Source organism: Siphateles boraxobius, unplaced genomic scaffold (assembly GCF_051911475.1).
Source record: "Siphateles boraxobius isolate OS27281-9 unplaced genomic scaffold, OSU_SipBor_1 111, whole genome shotgun sequence".
NCBI classification, from domain to species: domain Eukaryota; kingdom Metazoa; phylum Chordata; class Actinopteri; order Cypriniformes; family Leuciscidae; genus Siphateles; species Siphateles boraxobius.
This window is the reverse complement of record NW_027508713.1, coordinates 93,852-112,856: the sequence shown is the minus strand read 5'-3', so window position 1 is coordinate 112,856 and position 19,005 is coordinate 93,852. Positions and strand designations below refer to the sequence as shown.

General features: G+C 43.0%; 1 protein-coding gene across 2 annotated transcripts in view; it reads right to left on the bottom strand.

The window, feature by feature from the left end:
* The window catches only part of LOC143705652 (polymeric immunoglobulin receptor), a 232,995-nt gene that overhangs the window by 213,531 nt on the left and 459 nt on the right, over window positions 1-19,005 (bottom strand). The window lies entirely within an intron of this gene.

The following is a 19,005-nucleotide window of genomic DNA, read 5'->3' as shown; positions in this document are numbered from 1 at the left end:
AATCAGTGTCATGATGACTTCGAATGGAACACATTAGAGTTAAAGCTCTGTTAATTCTCATTAAGAACTTCTGTAGACGTCTGACAGAAATAAAGTCAGTCTGGTTAGTAATAAGTGAAGCTGGTAATGCTGTTTGTGGAGTTGTTTAATCCTCCTCTGCTCTCTTCAGATTTAATGTCTTCTTTTCTCTTCAGTTGATTTCATCTAAGACTAGTTCTTGTGTTTCTGCTCGTCTCCTATTCTGTTCTCTTCAGAGGTGTAAAGTCCAGGTTCAGAAAGTAAAAGTCCTCCTCAGTATTTTGTTTCAATCACCTGGATTTGCTAATTATCAGTTTTTCAGCCAGGAGACAGAAATCAGCTGAAATCAACAGTCAATCAGTTCATGGGTGGAATAAACGTATGGCAGGATTTCTACTCTCTGACCCCTGAACTAATACACCTCTGGTTGGGGGTGCATTTTTGTGCGTGTAGTGCCTGGATCATATGTGCCAGTCATGCAATCTTGGGTTAGAGAACTAGGGATGAGCGCTTTGGAACAATTCTTTGTGAATCTTCTAAATCTTTGCGAATCATTTGTTTAAAACCAGTAATTCGGAGTGTGTATCAAACTGCCAGAGTCACATGATTTCAGTAAACAAGGCTTTGTTACATCATAACTGTTTCAAAATAATTAAAACTTTCATTGGGTTCCCACTGAATCAGTGTCTTTATATGATTTTACTTGATCTTGGATCAGTTTTATAAATTTGCAGACATTAAATTGATAGGTCACCCAAAAATGAAAATTCTGTCAGTATTTACTCTCCCTCATGTTGTTCCAACCCCGTAAGACCTTCGTTCATCTTCGGAACACGAATTAAGATATTTTTGATTAAATCTGAGAGTTGGATCACTCCTCCATAGGCTTCTAAGGGATTGACACTTGCCAGCCCAGAAAAGTTATTAACAGAGGTGTATAGTCCAGGGGTCAGAAAGTAGAAGTCCTGCCATGTGTTTATTCCACCCATAAACTCAGTCAGGTGATTTCACTAATTAGTTCTATCTCCTGTCTAAATTAGCAAATCCAGGTGATTGGAACAAAATACTGAGGAGGACTTTTACTTTCTGAACCTGGACTTTACACCTCTGACTACAACTGACTTCAGACACAGCCTTAGATGAAATCCACTGAAGATAAAAGAACTTTGTTTTTATCTGGCTGCTATGACTGTGAGTTCATAAAATACATTTGTTCTGGCAAAAAAAAAGTCAAGAGAAAGATGATCAGGGCCCGTATTCATAAAGATTCTAAGAATCCTCTCAAAAAACTCTTAATTTAGCTTTAAATTTTTTACTTAGGAGTCTTAGCGATTCGGGACCAATCTGAGAGCAACTCTGAGTTAGGAAAATACAAAAACTTTCATCTTAGTGAGGAGGCGGGGCTGACCCCGTTGCTATGTATGACACAATCTTTTGAATACTGTGATTGGTTGGTTGTCCAAGAAGGAAAAAAATAGTGATTTTAAGTATAGGGTCTATTCTAAGCCTTCACTTTGAAATTACATGCATCATTCTTCCTATTTGACTGTTCTCATACACACACACACACATTATATATGTGTATATAAATCTTTTTTTATTTACCTTGCTGTTCATTTCCTATAAGGTATTTGTTAGCACGTCTCTAATAAGATCAGTCACAAACATGATCCCTGCACGATCTAATCTACACTCACCTAAAGGATTATTAGGAACACCATACTAATACTGTGTTTGACCCCCTTTCGCCTTCAGAACTGCCTTAATTCTACGTGGCATTGATTCAACAAGGTGCTGAAAGCATTGTTTAGAAATGTTGGCCCATATTGATAGGATAGCATCTTGCAGTTGATTGAGATTTGTGGGATGCACATCCAGGGCACGAAGCTCCCGTTCCACCACATCTCAAAGAGCCTCTATTGGGTTGAGATCTGGTGACTGTGGGGGCCATTTTAGTTCAGTGAACTCATTGTCATGTTCAAGAAACCAATTTGAAATGATTCAAGCTTTGTGACATGGTGCATTATCCTGCTGGAAGTAGCCATCAGAGGATGGGTACATGGTGGCCTACCGTTACCTCACAGAACATCCAATTCAAGTCAATGGAGTTGGACAAAAACTATCATAAAACCTGTTGGAAAGCATCTTTTGCAACGATTTTTGTGTGAGCATATCAGTGAACACCCCAGACCACTCGGTGAGTGTCACGTCTTTGTAAACTAAAGTTTTATGAATGCTTCTTCCAGTGCTCCTATGAAACCATTGTGGAGGTGGAGGGGTGCTAATACAGAAACCGAAAATCCTCGGGACAGCAGCATGTGTCCAAATTGTAATCTTAACCGTTCTATTTCATCAGAAACGGTCTTAAAACAGGGCTTTAAGTGTAGAATACTAGGTGTAGGGAAGCCAACCAGTTGGAGTGGAAAAGGGAAATGACGTGCTGTACAAAAAGTTGATGCAAAATCCAAAATGGTGTTTTATTGGAAGGTGCTAAAATATTTACAGTGCAGGAGAAAACAAAAATAAATAAAAACTGTACAAAAAGAAAAGAAAACCGCAACAATGTGCTAATTTTGGCTAAACCAAATGGCCCAATGTTCACAACACTGCTCAGTATTCAATTTCTCTGAGTTCACAATCAGAACTGAAATTCTTTCATCCAGCAAGCCTATTTATAGGCTGAAGCCCCGCCTATAGGGCATACCAACCACAGGTACAAACGAAAACGTTTGTACCAATCAATTTAAATAATATAAACACCCAACACAACTCTTAAACCTCCAAAACAGCTAAAACCACAAAAATTAACAGAGAAAGAGTTTAACAACAAATTATATGGCAAACACAACTGTTTCTAACTCCCCCCTCCTCTGACATCCCACCAAAATGGTATCTTCCACAGGAAGTGATGTGGCTGTTACTATAAAAAACAGTTTAACCTGGATTGTGGGTTTGGTTGTACAGAGTGTGAACCGGGAAGTTTAACTGCAATAAGGTTTGTGGAAGATATGTGGAAAAATAAAGGTAATTATCATATGAATTATTGTGTGTTTCTGGCATTCTGTTCTTTTAGAAAAATAATGACAAACTTAAAGAAAAACTATAAAGAGTTGAAAATTATAACAAAATACAGCAGTAACAAACTTTAGACTGAACAAAACAAAAAATCCATAACACCTTCCTGATGTGTACACAGATGTTAATATTGCCGGCAATGCACAGTATCAGTGAAATGGGTGTATGTTTGTAAGTCCAAGTTTATAGAGTCACCAGGTTAACCTGTGACATTTCTCCCCCCTTCCTCAGACACCTGAGGTGTCCTAGAGAGGTAATCTGCTGTACAATTTTGTGATCCAGCTTTGTACAAAATTTCAAAGTCAAATGGTTGGATGGCTAAAAACCATCTGGTGATACGAGCATTTGTGTCTCTCATACGGCCCAACCAGGCCAATGCCCTGTGATCAGTCTCAAGTGTGAATTTGCGTCCCACCAGGTAGTCCGTCTTCCTTACTCTGTCGGTACAAAAGACTATTTTGTACTACAAAAGTCTCACCAAGCAAAGACACAACACCCTCATTTTCCTCAGCCTGTTTTAAACATTCAGTCAAGGTTGAATCCTCACGCTGAAGTTGGGCTAGATTACCAGGGACAACTAAGTCTGCTTCAGTGAGTTCGGGTTCTTCTGCCCCTTCCTCAGCTTGCTCTGAAGTTTCCAACAACCCCTCAACCCACTCCCTGCGTTTCTGCAGCCTTTCCTGCTCTGTAGGCCGTGACTCACCTAAACTAGTCTCAGAGCTGAAGGGCATTTCTTGCAGTGTTTCTGGTGTTATTTCTTGGGGCTGTGGAACCTGAGTAAGCTGCTTTGCTTGGGCTCTCGTGACAACACCACACCATACAGTCTCTTGCACCAATTCAGCTAATACAGGGAAGTCAGTACCTAACAGTACAGGATAGGGCAGCTTGGTAGCAACACCCACATTCATCAGATATGACTGATTACAGACCTCAATATAAACCTCAGCAGTAGGCAACTCAGTGCTATCCCCGTGCACACAACAAACTGTTACTACATCTCCTTCACTCCAGGAATCTCTGGGTATATATTGGGCCTGTACCAGAGTATGGGAACAACCTGTGTCCACCAACGCTGAAAGGGGTTTACCATTTAACAGTACAGTGATGACTGGTTCCCGATCGGGCTGTGTTCTTAACTGTTCTGGCCGGGGCATATAACAAAGACCAGTTGTCTTGGGCTTTTTGAGCGGGCAAAGGGGCCTAGTATGACCTGGCTCACCACAGTTATAACATACAACAATCTCTCCCTTAACTGTGGTCTGGGGCATTGTGGCTGATGTTGGTGGTTTAGAATGAATGGGCTTGAAGATTTTAGGGCCACTTTGAGAGTTTGAACCCACCCCCAACCCATCAGACTTACCCTTCGAAGAGTGGAGAATGCCAGCATATCGAGTAGTTCCAGGTCCCTTCCGTGCAGCAATGTAGGCCTCAACCAATGTTGCAGCCTCTGCAGCAGTGTCGGGATCTCTTTCCTTTACCCAAGTCCTCACCTCAGGGTACAACACTCGCAGGAACTGCTCCAGCACAAGGGACTCCATAATGTCCCTCTTATTACTTTGCTCATAGTGTACCCATTTGGAGAACAAGTCCTTCAGTCGGATGTAGAGTTCCGTAGGGGTCTCATCGGCAGGGGTACTAAGGGATCGGAATCTCAACCGGTATGTCTCTGCACTGATTTCATATTTTTTTAAGATTGCAGCTTTCACTTGGTCATAGTCTCTGGTATGTGAGGGATTTATAGCCACAAAAGCACTTCGGGCCTTGCCAGTTAGCAAGGGAATAAGACGAACGGCCCAGTCGCCCCTTGGCCACTGATACACCTCTGCAAGTCTCTCAAAAGTTGTAAGGTAGTGTTCAATATCATCACTGTCCTCCAGCTTGGCTATTCGAGGTTCATGGTCTAAAACCCGCTTTGCAGCTCCTTCCGAAGCTCCATGTCTTGTCCGCTCCATGTCTAGCTGCATTTGGGTGACCTGGTGGCTGAGGACCTTGTAATTTTGCTCGCGGCGAGAAGCATCCCTCTCCTGCCTTTCATCCCGATCCTTTTGGTACAGCATAAATGACTGGAACATTTGTGCCAGCGCTGTGATGGCAGCATCTCCACCAGTGGCTGGGATTTCCGCAGGCAGCAATCTCTCCTCGTCAACACCTCCAACAGCACCTTGGTCCATTACTGCATCTGTGCCCTCTACAGGCTGACCCCTCGTTTTGGGTGGCATCTCAGCAGGGCATTACCTTATACAGGCACGTCACTCACTGGTGGGAGGATCCCACTTCTGACACCATATGTTGGGAAGCCAACCAGTTGGAGTGGAAAAGGGAAATGACGTGCTGTACAAAAAGTTGATGCAAAATCCAAAATGGTGTTTTATTGGAAGGTGCTAAAATATTTACAGTGCAGGAGAAAACAAAAATAAATAAAAACTGTACAAAAAGAAAAGAAAACCGCAACAATGTGCTAATTTTGGCTAAACCAAATGGCCCAATGTTCACAACACTGCTCAGTATTCAATTTCTCTGAGTTCACAATCAGAACTGAAATTCTTCATCCAGCAAGCCTATTTATAGGCTGAAGCCCCGCCTATAGGGCATACCAACCACAGGTACAAACGAAAACGTTTGTACCAATCAATTTAAATAATATAAACACCCAACACAACTCTTAAACCTCCAAAACAGCTAAAACCACAAAAATTAACAGAGAAAGAGTTTAACAACAAATTATATGGCAAACACAACTGTTTCTAACTCCCCCCTCCTCTGACATCCCACCAAAATGGTATCTTCCACAGGAAGTGATGTGGCTGTTACTATAAAAAACAGTTTAACCTGGATTGTGGGTTTGGTTGTACATAGTGTGAACCGGGAAGTTTAACTGCAATAAGGTTTGTGGAAGATATGTGGAAAAATAAAGGTAATTATCATATGAATTATTGTGTGTTTCTGGCATTCTGTTCTTTTAGAAAAATAATGACAAACTTAAAGAAAAACTATAAAGAGTTGAAAATTATAACAAAATACAGCAGTAACAAACTTTAGACTGAACAAAACAAAAAATCCATAACACCTTCCTGATGTGTACACAGATGTTAATATTGCCGGCAATGCACAGTATCAGTGAAATGGGTGTATGTTTGTAAGTCCAAGTTTATAGAGTCACCAGGTTAACCTGTGACACTAGGGATGTACCGATACCACTTTTTCACTTCCGATACCGATATCAATCCGATGTTTTTATTTTATTCTTAAACTAATACTAATAAAATACATGGAAGCACTTTTCTCAATTAGCCACCTAAAATATACCTCCAGTATATAGTCCACAGCAACAGTTGATTATGAACGATTGCAACCCTTTATTCAAACACTACAAAAAAATAAAAAATATAAAAATAAATACAAATACACGTACTTCAGTACATAAAGCTAGCCAACAGGTTTAAAGTTAAAACAATTTAAACAGCTGCATTCAAAATTGTAAATAACCAAATAAATACAAAACTATCCCTCACAGTGCAGCTATGTGCAAATCACAGTAATAACAAAAAGGCACTGAAAGACATAAATAAATATGTATTACATAAATATAACATAACATTGACAAACAGTTTAAACCTTACCCTAACCTTAAACAGTTTAAACCTTAACAACCTTACTGACCTAGCTGCTTTATTTTTAACAATTATAAAAATTAAAAATCACTTTCACAGGTGCAGTTTCTCTGTAACAAAGCTCTTGAACATGTTTTACGTTTGCTCACATAACCATGAGGGGCAGATTCTTCTTTAGGAAGATTATTTTTTCTGGGGTCTCCGACGTCAGCCTGCTCCTTCTTCCATCAATCACATTTGAGGCTGTGCTGAAGAGCCTCTGACTCTCTACACTTGTGCAGGGAGCACAGATAAACCAGGGTTCTCAAGTTTTATCAAAAGCTTGGAGTGAGATCACATGTGGTTAGGGGAGGAGCCCTTCTGGAGCCCCACCCCCACCTATCCCCGCCCCCCAATTTTACCCATTGTTCATAATTAACCAGCACAAATTGAAATTATAACAGTTGGTAAATCTGATAAATGACAGAGCAATTCATCAGAGATAATGATAAATTTAACTGGATATCGGCTCATATTTTTCTCTCCCCTCCGATCTCTGATCTATAGCGTTCTGGTTCAGTATCGGCACGATACAGATGCCGCGGATCGGATCGGGACATCCCTATAAAATATCGAACTTTTCCTTTAAGCGCTGACTCGGCGACTGCAAAGAATGCAAGTATGTTAAAGGATTTTGATCAGAAAACATCTCTACGGGCATTCCTCCCCCGACATACACATCAAAGAATTGAAGTGCCCAAATTAAAGATAAAGCCTCATGCTCGATCAGAGAGTAATTTCTCTAATAAATGTTAAACTTATGAGAAAAGAAAAAAAAAAAAAACTCACGGGATAATCCAAACCATTCTCCCCTGTCTGTAATAAGACAGCTCCAGCACCCACCTGACTAGAATAAGAACTGAAGACTATATGCAACCGTGGGTGAAATAGACCAAGTCAGACGAAAATCAGATGCAAATAGTCATTTTTTATTCAGACTGTTGTTTATAGACAATGTTTACATCTTTTCATTACAGATTCAAATTAAATTCCAACGTAGAAAGAATTTTAGATAACCTGACTAAAACTTTTTGGAGAAAGATCAGGTTATGTTATAAACAATTGTTATAATTTTTCATTTAACAAACAAATTCACATCATCTTTTTACGGAGTGGAAAGTTTGTGGCCATCGTTACGTAAGATTTTATTTTTATCACACCTGCAGGTGTGATAAAATAAAAATAAAAACCTCAAAGAAGATACATAGGGCAAAAGAAAACCAGCTGAAGAGCTGAAGAGCATTTCTTGCTGTTGATTTAAAGCACACCAATCTATAAAGCAAGTCTCTTTATCCTACAACCTTTATCATTAGTTGCTCACAGAATCAAAATTATGTTTGTTTTTTAAAATATTCTTGTAAACATTCTAACACAATTATACATAATTTCACCATGTTTCATCTGTTTGCTGTCTGATGAGAATCTCACACATACTATTGATTTAATTAAGGATCAGCTGTTAGTCTTTATTGTCTTCTGTTCATCTTCTGTCTCTGTTCAGTCTCATGAGTTCAGTAAGACCCTGAACCTTCACATGTTTTCTGTGGCTTTGAGCTAGATGGAAAAACTGCCTGTTCACTAAAAAAAAGAAAAGTAAAAAAAAAGAAAAGGCATTCGTAAAATATTTATTTTTCAAAAAAGACCACAAACAAACATGCAAATGCACCGAGTCAAGAGCCCAACTAAAGCAAAGACTGGTTGCCACAATGGCGAGTACAAACCAAACTATTATTAATAAGAACTTGTGTAGACTTCTAACAGAAATAAAGTAAATATGGTTAGTAATAAGTGAAGCTGGTAATGCTGTTTGTGGAATTGTTTAATCCTCCTCTGCTGAGATCTTCACGGATTTAATGTATTTTCTCTTCAGTTGATTTCATCTATGGGGCTGTTTACACGACACCATTTTCAACTAAGAATGTAAAAACATTTGTGTTTTGGCCGTTCGTTTACACGACAGTGACGTTTCGGGTGCCTGAAAATGCAAAGTTTTGAAAACGGGTTTCAGTGTGCAAGTTTTTAAAAAAGGTTTACATGTAAACAACAACAACGCAAATCTGTGAAGACGATGATGTCATGCATATGCTTATTACGTGTTCAGTCTACAGTGTTTCATCTCCATCTAATGGCCTGGCAGCAGAATACAGCGTTTTCAGTCATTTTCATGGATCTAGGTGAATGGGGATTGTTTTGACAATGGTGTCATCTGTACATGGAAAAATTCAAAGGGAAAACGTTTTAAGCACATCACTGTCGTATAAAAAGACTGTGGCTGGAAGTCAGTTGTAGTTCTTGTTTCTCTTTCCTTCAGTGATTCTGCTTGTTATCATCAGGTGTCTTCAATAATGCTCAATCATCACTCAATTATTATCACATTAACTTTAACACTGCTTCAGTAAAACATATAACTCTCTGAGTGTGGACTCATAAACACTGAGCAGTGTTAATTTAACACTGGGTAATTTGCTGTGAACCTTTTTGAACTTAAACTGCTGCTATTGAGCTGCTATTAAAGAGGTGCCAAGAGCTGCATTTGATGTACACATCTTTGTATTTGGAGTGGAAACTTTACAGTATGTTTTGTGTCACTTCAGGTTTGTATTTCCTGTTTTTATCACACATAAACTGAGATGAACTGAGACAAACTCTTTATGCGCACCATCAACATCTGACACATTTTGAACGTGTGAAAGAAGCAACATGTTCGGCAGTGGAAACTTTAAAGTGTCTCATGATTTAACAGACTGAATGACCCTGGTCCATAAAACCTTACACAAAACTAAGAATCATAAGGAGAATTTTATCAACTAACTGTAAACATAAACAAATACTGGTCTGGTGTAATGTGTGCTGATCTGTGATCTGTTATAAGTGAGTTAGTTGAGTCTCATGCGGCGACTGACCGTGGCGTAATCAGAGTAAATCTCATTCTTACTGACAGTGACTGAAGCTTCACTGAGAGACTCTTCATGCTTCTGGAAACTGACAGTCGCGTACAGGAGCTCATCAGAGAGGATTGTTGGTAGTTCATCATGACTGATAATCTGAGCTGATCCAGGATCTGTGAGAGTCACATGAATCTGATCAACATCAAGTGTCAAACTGGAGATGAACAGCAGCATCTGAGACAGAAACTCATTGAGATTTTACAGCTGCTCATTGAAGAGACATTTATATATATTAATTATTAATTTTTTTCAACAGAATAAAATAAATGAACAGAATAAATTATCAAACCTCGTCTCTTGTGTCTTAATTTACACACAGTCAGATTTAATCCACCAATCAGCAGCAGACTCACACACACAAATAATGATGATCATGGAGAAATCTGAAAATAAAACCCAAAGGCATTGAAGAGAAACACACAAATAACATAATATCTACACAAATATTTACATTTATTAAAATCCTTTTCAGCGATTTTCTATTCAACATAAATGCCTGTTTTAATATGTATGGGTTATAAATAAATTTTAAACAAGTGTGAGTAAAAACATTATAAAATATAGCAGCAAGCAGCAATTACCAGGATTCAAGCGCTGTAAGGCCTTTAAGCACATGCGTAAACAGATATTTTGTTTTCTTTAGTAATCCTGTAACCACTTAGATCATGGAAAGCATTTACAGCCAATATAGACAATTTACTAAATAAATAAATTGTTTTTAAAGTTTTTTAACAGGTATACCGCCACCTAAGACTGGTGTAAGTTTGCATAAATGTAAAATTTTGCAAGCTTCTTAATCTCTTAAGTCGCATCATGTGTTCACCTAATGACACACAGTTCTGAGCATTCATTTAAGAAAGGTAGACTTTTGGGTAGACTTGGCCATGCCCATTTTCTGCATGAACCTGTTATGGCTATCCAAGTGCCAAAGTTTGATAATTATTTACCTAGATCATTTATCTTTATTATAAGAATGATGCTGTGTCTAATTATATTTTTGTCTAATATATTTCTCAGGTTTCCAGGCTGGAGCAATGGTGTAGGTCTAGCTATCTGTCATCAATGCTGTGAAAACAAAGGAGCTGATTTTACATCATGCAGAACCATCCCTTTCGCTTACTCTCTGTGGTCAAACAGTGGAGATAGTAAACAGTTTAAGTATGTAGGTACATACATGGATGATAAATTGAGTTTCACTGAAAATACTGATTGCATCTGTAAAAAAGCAGGGCAGAGAATGTTTTTAATTAGGAAACTGAAGGAGTTTGGTGTTAGTCAAAACATCCTCGAGAAAGTGTATGTCAACCTGATTTTAATTTTATAGCGCTTTTCTAAACACTCAAAGACACTTTACAGTTGTTGGTTTACATCGGAAAAAAGAACTGGGAAAGTCTGTTAACGTGAAAAGGCAAGTTCAAAGAGGTGAGTTTTGAGGGCCAGTCTGAAGGATGTTAAGGTGCTTGACTGTTTGATGTGGTCGGGGAGGGCGTTCCAGAGGGTTGGTGCAGCAGCTGAGAAGGCTCTGTCGCCCCAGGTCTGGCGCTTAGTCCTGATGGTCTTGAGTGTGTCAGCACCAACGGACCTGAGGAGGCAGGCGTGATTGTGGCGGCTTAGTAGGACAGAGAGTTATGGAGGGGCAAACTTATTAAGTGCTTTGTATGTGAGGAGAAGTATTTTGAAGTTGATCCTGTGTTTGACTGGGAGCCAGTGAAGGTTGTAGAGGACAGGGGTGATATGATCGCTGCGGCGGGTGGAGGTGAGAAGGCGGGCAGTCAAGTTCTGGACATATTGAAGTTTATCGATGATTTTGTTTGGTAGTCCATAAAGAATGCTGTTGCAATAGTCCAGTCTGGAGGTGATGAGGGCATGGATGAGTGTTTCAGCTGCAGTGGTAGACAAAGAGGGGCGGAGCCATGCAATGTTACGAAGGTGAAAGAAGGCAGTTCCCTTTCAAGGGAACTCGAGCTGCGTTGAGACGCGGTGGGAACGCTCTGCGTGATTGCGTCGTGAAGCACGTGTATAATCAGTCCAATGGAAGAGCGAGACATCATAGGCGGTGACGTCATAGACCAGGAAGCTATAAAGCACACCAGAAAACAGACCGCGACAGCTTCTGTTGCCTTCAGCAAGCGATCTGTGTATTCTGTCCTTGTCATATTTATTGTTGTCTGTCAAGTTGCAATATATATATATATTATGGCAAAAGAGAGCAAGCAGCTTTTGTGTTGTTCCCTGCCCACGTTATATCACGGGTGGGGACACACACATCAGCTTTTTGTTACTATTTGGGAGTGGAGCATGCCACAGTCAGTTCTCGAGGGGGCTGACTGTGAGCATTGCGAGAAACTGTCCGTGAGGACGCTCCGCTCCCGCCGGGCGTTCTTCGAGGAAGACGGTTCGGTTCGCGCTCCCCGCGCGGGTCCCGCTGTTGCCGATGCACGGCGGCGACTCGCATTTTGGGGTTCGCAAACGGATCTGACAGCGGGGGTTGGGACGGGCTCTGCCCTATCTCAGCTTTCACCTGCCAGATCCAGTGCTGGCGATTTCCAGTTCCGAGGAATTGGTATCGTTAGTGTTTTGTTTAGAAAAAGAGAACAAAACAAATAAAGATATTAAGAAAAGGCAGATGTTTGAGTTTTCAATAAATGAATAAATAAGTCAGCTCATAACTCTGTTGAATAAAGAGGAGCTTTAAAAGGAGGTTTATCTAGTGTTGTTGCTAGTTAAATATTTTCTGGCCAGCTGAACTTTATGAGAGTGAAAATAAGGAGTTTATTAGATGAAATAAATCTAAAAACCGAAAAACTCTGTATCTCAGCCTCCTCGTCGGGGACTGCCGTTTTTCCCTATCTCCACACCACACTGAGGTGTCAAGATCGTGGATTAAGTCGGTTTCTATTTTATGTGTTTAATGCCCTACGTCTAACTATAGTAATGCTATGGGTATTAAGTATCATGGTATGACAGTGCCTCGGGTTAAAGAGACGCTTGCTAGCTTTCTCTCTCCCGAGTCGGCGTCATAATTTTTAACCCCGACGTTACCCACCAGCCATCTAAATAAAAAATTTTTTAGGCAACGCTGGTGGGTAAATTATAAAGACATGGATGAATGTGAGGTTGTCAGCACTGACGCTATTCGAGAATTGCGTCGTGCAAAAACAGATAAACTATACTGGGGAGGGACGGTTTCGAGAAATCGTTTCTCCTCTGCGTCCTCTGGGTGGCGACTCTCTGAGGAGGGTCGCACACGGCCAGTTCGGTTGTTTTCCTGCTGGTGGCCACGGACTGATATATATATATATATATATATATATATATATATATATATATATATATATATATATATATACGTTTTTCTGATTTAAAAGTAAAGAAAAATAAGATAAAATTATGTCTGTTCTTCTGGATGCTCCGCTTTCAAGAAACTAAGAATAAACCGTTCAGCGGCGTTCCAGAGGTTTCTTCCTCACCAATCTATGTTCCTGAGACTGCTGGGCGGAGCAGTCTCAGTCTACTAAGCTCCTCGCAGCACAGCGAGCATCGCCATTTGGGCTCCTCCACAATCAAAGGGGACTTGGGTGGCGGTAGCAGTCTAGCCAGTTAGAGATATGCAAGATCTGAGGACTATTTTATCTCTAAAAAAGCTTGGACAATAGGAAGCCCTGATGCCGAGGCTATCAGGCTTCTAAAGGGTGGTCCCCTCCGGGGTAGGGATGGTTTTTGAGAAAATCGTTTCTCCTCGGCGCCCTCTGGGGTGCGACTCTCTGAGGAGGGTCGCAGCGCTGCCAGTTTGGGTTTCCTGCCGGTTCGCCGTTCAGGACACCAAGGTGTCAGTGTCCCCAAACGATCCTCCGAGGGGGGTCGTAGAGCAGTCAGTTCGGTTTCCCTGCCGGTTCGCCGTTTCAGGGTGCCGAGGTGCCTGCTTTTTCCAATGATCCTCCGAGGAGGGTCATTGGAACTAAGTTATTTAAAGGGAGGCAAGATCTGAGGACTGTCATCTCTAATAAAGCTTCTGAGGGCTCCTCCGGGGCAGGGACGGTTTTGAGAAATCGTTTCTCCTCGGCGCCCTCTGGGGTGCGACTCTCTGAGGAGGGTCGCAGCGCTGCCAGTTCGGTTGTTCCCTGCCGGTTCGCCGTTCAGGGCACCGAGGTGTCAGCGTCCCCATACGATCCTCCGAGGAGGGTCGTAGAACGGTCAGTTCGGTTGTTCCCTGCCGGTTCGCCGCTTCAGGGCACCGTACTGACTGTTCAACCAAATCCAGAGGCCAGTCTTGAGAGACTGGTTCCCCTAGAAGAATTTCTGGCAGCGTGGAAACTACTGCCACATATTTCTCGGTGGGTCCTGCACACTATAGACAAGGGTTCAGAATTCGGTTCTTGTCCGCCCAGATTTCTAGGCGTCCTCCCCACTGTGGTGGACCCCGAGCAGGCTTTGGTTATGGAGCAGGAAGTACTGACACTTCTGCAAAAGGAGCTGTAGAAGGGGTTCCTCCTCCCGGCAGACAGTCAGGGTTTTACTGCCATTACTTCATTGTTCCGAAAGAGGATGAGGGGTTGCGTCCTACTCTAGACCTGCGTCAATTAAACAGCATATTATGCTTACGCTAAATATGATTGTGTCACAGATTCAGTCCGAGGACTGGTTTGTCACAATAGAGTTAAAGGACGCTTACTTATCTATCCATCCTCATCACAGGAGGTTCCTGAGGTTTGCTTTCAGGGGCGAAGCATACCAGTATCGGGTTCTTCCATTCGGCCTAGGTTATCACCCCACACCTTTTACAATATGCGTGGATGCAGCTCTGGCTCCTCTGAGATTCCAGGGCATTCGCGTATTAAATTATATCGACGATTGGTTGATTTTTAGCTCAGTCCGAGCTTTTGGCAGTTCAACATCGAGATGTCGTTCTGTCCCACATAAGGAGGTTGGGGTTGCGGCTCAACACCAAAAAGAGTGTACTCCTCCCAGCTTGAGGACCACTTTCTAGGTGTATTATGGGATTCGACAACAATGCAAGCACGTCTGTCTCCTGCACGTATTTCTGCGATTCTCACAGCCGTAAAGAATGTAAAACTAGGTCAGTCACTCACTGCAAACAGTCTCTGAGACTGTTGGGGCTCATGGTAGTTGCGTCTAACGTAGTTACTTTTGGCCTTCTGTACATGAGACCCCTGCAGTGGTGGCTCGGGACCAAGGGGTTTTCTCCGAGGGGAAATCCGTTTTTCGCATGATCAAGGTCACGCGGCTATGCCTTCGTGCCTCGGTCATGTGGAAGAAACCTTGGTTCCTCGCCCAGGGCCCAGTGCTGGGTGCTTCTTGTCGACGCGTCACGCTATCGACGGATGCTTCCCTCACAGGATGGGGGGCGGTCATGGGTGGCCGCTCGATGAACGGTCTTTGGCTGGGGCTCATGGCAGTTGCGTCCAACGTAGTTACTTTTGGCCTTCTGTACATGAGACCCCTGCAGTGGTGGCTCGGGACCAAGGGGTTTTCTCCGAGGGGAAATCCGTTTTCGCATGATCAAGGTCACGCGGCTATGCCTTCGTGCCTCGGTCATGTGGAAGAACCTTGGTTCCTCGCCCAGGCCCAGTGTTGGGGGCTTCTTGTCGACGCATAATGCTATCGACGGATGTTTCCCTCACAAGTCGGGGGCAATCATGAGTGGTTGGTCGGCGAAGGTTCCGGACAACACACTGATGGTCTCGTATATCAGAGCAGATATCCTGTTGAGGCAGGGGCTGTGGCCCGGGGAATGGAGACTTCACCCCGAGGTGGTGGAGCTTCTTAGGGAGAACTTCGGTCAAACTACAAGTCGACCTTTCGCATCGCTTGTACAATGCATTGCCCTTGTGTTTCTCCCTCACGCATCCAGCTCCGCTTGGACTGGATGTAATGTAATAGGTGTGGTTGCCACTACACCTATACGCTTTTCCCGATATCTTTGCTCCTGGGAGCTCTGGAGTTGTGGATACTGTGGGCTCGGCCTCTGAGGGGGCCCAGCTCATAGATTCAGGTTTCTCGACCGAGGTCGTGGAGACCATACTCCAGTCTAGAGCTCCCTCCACGAGAAGACTAATATGCTGTTCTCTGCCTGGTGCAGAGAACGCCTTCTGAATCTCGTTTCTGCCCTTTTTGGTACAGTACTTGATTTCTGTAATGAATGTTTCTTTCTGGGCTATCTCTGAGGAGAGATCCCTAATTTCGTCTTCTCCGTGGTACATGAGGCTGAGGCCTGCACGTACTTGGATTTGCACCTGGTTGGTGGTAGTATTTCTTCACCCCAGATCGGGTTGTATTTCTAGGTCCCTACTAAATGTGCGGTCATTTGTGCTCCAGGCCTTCTGTCCTCCACCTTTAATACCCCAGATCAGGAAAATCTTAAATCTGTTATGCCCTGTCCGGGCTTTGGATGCTTAGGTCCACAGAGCTGCTCAGTGGCGTTTATCAGAACAATTATTTGTCTGCTTCGGGTAACCTAAGATAGCTTGCCCTGCATCTAAACAGATAATGAGCAAGTGGGTAGTTGAGGCTATCTCATTTGCTTATGAAGCGGCCGGACAGCGTTCACCTGTGGCTGTTCAGGCCCATTCTACTAGGAGTATGGCTGCCTCTAGGCTTTAATTTTGGGTGTTTCCCTTCAGGATATTTGTAATGCGGCAGGCTGGTCCTCACCTCATACATTTGTCAGATTTTATGACCTACACCTCTCCACTCCCGGGGCTAGGTTGCTTGCTTCTAGTGTGCGCAAGGACTTCACACAGAACGGGCATTTGTCTTATGGCGTAGTGGGTATGGGGTTCCCACCGCGTCTCAACGCAGCTCGAGTTCCCTTGAAAGGGAACGTCTCAGGTAACCGATCAGGGCATGCAGGAAGTATGGCGGGAGAACGCAGCGTCTCGTTCCCTCTCAGGGAACCAGGGTTACATACGTAACCTGAGACGTTTTGGTGACATGGTTGACATGCGGTACAAAGGAGAGGGTAGGATCGAAGATGGTTCCAAGGTTACGGATGCAGGTGGAGGTGGTGACATGTCGGGTGAGGGAGTTAGGACCAATTATGAGAATCTCTGATTTATTATAGTTGAGTTGGAGAAAGTTTTCTTGCATCCATGATTTAATATCAGTGAGGCAGGTTGTAAGGGTTGAGTGGGTAGAGGCTGTGATGTTCTTTGAGGAGAGATAGAGTTGGGTGTTATCAGCATAGCAGTGGAAGTGGAGGCCATGTTGGCGGAGGATCTGTCCAAAGGGGAGCATGTACATGATGAAGAGGAGTGGGCCAAGAACTGAACCCTGGGGGACACCATGAATGACTGGAGTGGTAGAAGACGTGCAGTTGTTTATAGAGATATAATGGTGTCTGTCAGAAAGAAAAGTAAACCAGGTTAGGACGGAGCCAGTTATACTAATTTGGTGCTGAAGGTGTGAAAGGAGGATGGAGTGTTTGATGGTGTCAAAGGCTGCACTGAGGTCTAGGAGGATGAGGATGGCGAGGAGACCAGAGTCGGCAGCAAGCAGAATTGTCGTTGGTGATTTTGAGGAGGGCAGGTTCGGTGCTGTGTTTAGAGCGGAAGCCAGATTGGAATGGTTCATATGGGTTATTGGAGTTGAGGTGAGTTTAAAGTTGAGAAGCAACAGCTCGTTCAAGGATTTTGGACAGATAAGGGAGATTTGAGATGGGACAGTAGCTGTTGGGAATGTCTGGGTCCAGACCAGGTTTTTTTAATATGGGGGTGATGACAGCAAGCTTGAGAGGTGAGGGGACAATACCAGAGGTCAAAGAGGAGTTGATTATGTTGGTGATGAGGGGGGAAAGTGAGCGGAGGCAAGCCTTGGTAAGAAATGTGGGGATAAGATCAAGCGGAGATGTTGAGGGCTTCATGCTGGAAATTATGGTAGATAGATCGATTTCAGTGATTGGAATGAATGAAGAGAGAAAGTGGGATGGAGGGGAGGGTTGTGGAAGTCCAGGAGGGGAGGAGGGGGAGCTATGGGTTAGTTGATTATGGATGTTGTCGATCTTGGTTTTGAAGAAGGAAAAAAGAACAAATCACACTTAGAGGTGGTGAAGGATTTGGAGATTGTGTCCATGGGTTTCAGAAGTTTGTTGATTTTAGTGAAGAGGGTCTTGGTACTGTTGGAGCCAGATTGGTCAGGGTCTCTAATTAGTATGAGAGGAACTATAATTGTGTCACCAGAGGTGAGCTCCTTGCAGTAATAATGGGCAGTGAGGCGCTTTAAATGCTACCTGTGTGACCACCCTTCACAATAAGACAGAGCATGCTGCACTCCAATTTCCTTCAAGGAGCCTAAAGGTCAAAAATTCTGTAAGAATTACAGTCAAACAACTCCACAGTATCTCATAGATCTGGGCCTATCCACACCTACACCGCTTGCTTTTTCACATTGCCCCTGTGGGCTGTCATCACTATGAAAAGAGAGACACAGGAGAGAGAACTGTATTAGGAGAATGAGCCTGAACAGCCTTCATGTGGGGCACTGAGGGTGGTTGGCGCTTCATAGTAGAAGTTGCAGCATGAGCAAGAGAAGAATCTGAGGCCTGTGCTACGTTGGCTGGAGCCACAGCAAAGACCCGGTTGGGGGGACATTGTGGGGTGCGCGTTGGTCACAAAGGGACTGTGGTCTAAATTTAACTCACTGAGAGATGGAGTGCTCCAGCAGGCATGAAAGGAGTCCGCCACCCGGGAGGACAGATGATAAATGGTAGTACCCAAAGCACTGAAGGAAGCAGTGTTAACATCTTTTCATGGGAGAAGGGGTTCTAGACATTTTGGGGTGTACAAAAAACTCTGCCGTCTTCGTCAAGGGTTCTACTTGGGCCAGCACAGAGGGGACATGGAGGATTTCTGCAGCAGGCTATAGAAGCACCAGTGGAAAGACTATCTTTGGACATCATGGGTCCCTTCCCCATCACAGACAGAGGTGACCGTTATGTTCTCACTGCTATGGAATATTTTACAAAGTGGCCCGGTGCCAATGTGATACCAAACCAGGAAGCAGGGTCTAGTGTACCCTTACAAATGTCAATGGACTGTAGTTAATGCGATAAAGTTCAGCAGAGTTAATTTAATAATAATTGATTCTAGATGTTAGTCCCATGTTCACTTTAACCTCTGTTGAGTCTCATGTGTCTCAGCCATAGTTTCACATATTCAGATGTATAAACTTTCCTCACCCTCGTTCATGATGACGATCAGATGAGTGTAAAGATAATTCACGTCTCTCTCTAATGTCACTGCACACCAGTATTTCCCAGCATCCTCTGCTCTCAGTCCAGTGATGGTCCCAGTGAAGAC